General features: G+C 41.6%; 1 protein-coding gene across 9 annotated transcripts in view; it reads right to left on the bottom strand.

The window, feature by feature from the left end:
- The window catches only part of dock10 (dedicator of cytokinesis 10), a 145,427-nt gene that overhangs the window by 92,381 nt on the left and 50,546 nt on the right, over nt 1–2,500 (bottom strand). The window lies entirely within an intron of this gene.

The following is a 2,500-nucleotide window of genomic DNA, read 5'->3' as shown; positions in this document are numbered from 1 at the left end:
TGAATAGCACTTATTACTTCATTAATTGATGTTAAGTGGATGTTCAGTAAGGTCGATTGTTTATTACAATCGGTTCAATACTTCAGTAGTCAGTACAGAGGATGAACACTTTGTGTTGTACTGCAGTTTACCAGAGATTGGAGCATAGCGGCCATGTGGCAGCACAAGTCACTGTTGGGTGAAGTATGACATGTGTGGAAGTTGATGTGCACTGATGTGCACTGAGGTGTGTGTTTGTAAAGCACACTGTGTGATGTTCTGAGGTGTGTGTGTGTGTAAAGCACACTGTGGAAGTTGATGTGCACTGATGTGCTGAGGTGTGTGTTTGTAAAGGCTGATGTGTGTGTTTGTAAAGCACACTGTGTGATGCGCTCAGGTGTGTGTGTTTGTAAAGCACACTGTGTGATGTGCTGCTGAGGTGTGTGTTTGTAAAGCACACTGTGTGATGGGCTGAGGTGTGTGTGTGTTTGTAAAGCACACTGGGTGATGTGCTGAGGTGTGTGTTTGTAAAGCACACTGTGTGAATAGTTTTGGAAAAGTGGACATGGTGGACATTTTACACAAGTCAATGTTAGAAATATAGGAGATGTATAAAATATAGGATGGGGCTGTGTGTGTGTGTGTGTGTGTGTGTGTGTGTTGGGGTGTGTGGGTGTGTGTGTGTGTGTGTGTGGGGAGAGACATCCCTGCAAATCATTTTCACACTGGCAGCCTGACAGCCTCTGCCATTAACTCAGCACCCTGAAGTGTGCAGGGTTCTCTTAAAGAACAAACTTTGGGTTCTCTTAAAGAACAAACTTTGGGTTCTCTTAAAGAACAAACCTGGGTTCTCTTAAAGAACAAACCTGGGTTCTCTTAAAGAACAAACTCTGGGTTCTCTTAAAGAACAAACTCTGGGTTCTCTTAAAGAACAAACCTGGGTTCTCTTAAAGAACAAACTCTGGGTTCTCTTAAAGAACAAACTCTGGGTTCTCTTGTGTGTGTGTGTGTGTGTGTGTGTGTGTGTGTGTGTGTGTGTGTGTGTGTGTGTGTGTGTGTGTGTGTGTGTGTGTGTCTCTAGCCTGCATACTCTACAACTATCACTGCATCTCCGAACAGACAACACCCCCCACCCTCCCAGCTCTGACCCTGCTTCTCTCACTTCCTCTCTTTTTCTCCCTCTCCTCTCACTCCCTCTCTTCTTATCCCCTAGCTCTCTCTCTCTCTCTCTCTTTTCTCTCTCTCTCTCTTTTTATCCCCTCTCTCTCTCCCTCTTTCCCCTCTGTTCTTCTACTCTCTCTCTTCTCATCCTCAGACATGATCTACGCTTCAAAAGCCCCCAGACAGACACAGACACAGACACAGACACAGACACAGACACAGACACAGACACAGACACGTCAGCCAGGCCAGATGATGAGAGAAGTGTGATAGGCCTAATGCATAAAGGACTAGCAGTGTATACCACTAAAGGTGTCTAATCATATCACAGACTAAGACTGGCAGTGTATACCACTAAAGGTGTCTAACCACAGTATAAGACTGGCAGTGTATACCACTAAAGGTGTCTAATCATATCACAGTATAAGACTAGCAGTGTATACTAGGGCTGAACGATTAATTGCATTTGCGATTTAATCGCGATATGATAGAACGCGATTTTCTAACCGCAACGTTCTCGATTAAAAAACGTGGTCTAAAAAAAAAAAAAAAAAAAAAAAAAAAATTTTTTTTTTTTTTTTTAAGATGGTACATTTTGCACACAGTGTTTAAAAAGTGCATGCCTAGTGTTTATACTTAAAATGACTTTTTTAAAATTACTTAAATGCACAGTGGCAAAGCCACCGATTTGTTGTTCTTGTTTCTGTAATGAGCAGGTAAATAAAAATGTAAAATGTGGGAAAGAATATTTTACACTAAATGTATCTAATATTGTGTTGGTCATATTTAAATCATTCATTACGTTTTGTTGGGAAAAAAAGAGGATAAAAAAAATCGCATATTAAATCGCAATCGCAATATTTTGGTAAAAAATCGCAATTAGATTATTTTCCCAAATCGTTCAGCCCTAGTGTATACCACTAAAGGTGTCTAATCATATCACAGTATAAGACTAGCAGTGTATACCACTAAAGGTGTCTAATCATATCACAGTATAAGGGGTCTAACTGTGTGCGATTTTGCGAAGTCAGATGTTGTTTGATGATGCAATCCTCTAAAAGGGTCTGAGAGTGTACGAGAAAAAAGAGTGTGTGAGTGTGTGAATGCACCAGAGGGGTGAGACTGCAGAACACTACATGCAATATGAGAGGCAGAACACCAACAGAAGGAGAACATATGGGAAACATTCAGAATTTGCAAAACCTCATAGCCTTCAAGTCAACCCCCCACCTCCCATACACACACACACACACACACACACACACATACACACTCACCCAAACACACATATGCATACACACACACACCGCATGCACACACACACACACACACACACACACACACACGCATACACACACTC

This window comes from Clupea harengus, chromosome 9 (assembly GCF_900700415.2).
Source record: "Clupea harengus chromosome 9, Ch_v2.0.2, whole genome shotgun sequence".
Classification (NCBI taxonomy): domain Eukaryota; kingdom Metazoa; phylum Chordata; class Actinopteri; order Clupeiformes; family Clupeidae; genus Clupea; species Clupea harengus.
The sequence above is the reverse complement of the archived record's forward strand: the minus strand, read 5'-3'. Positions and strand labels throughout refer to the sequence as shown.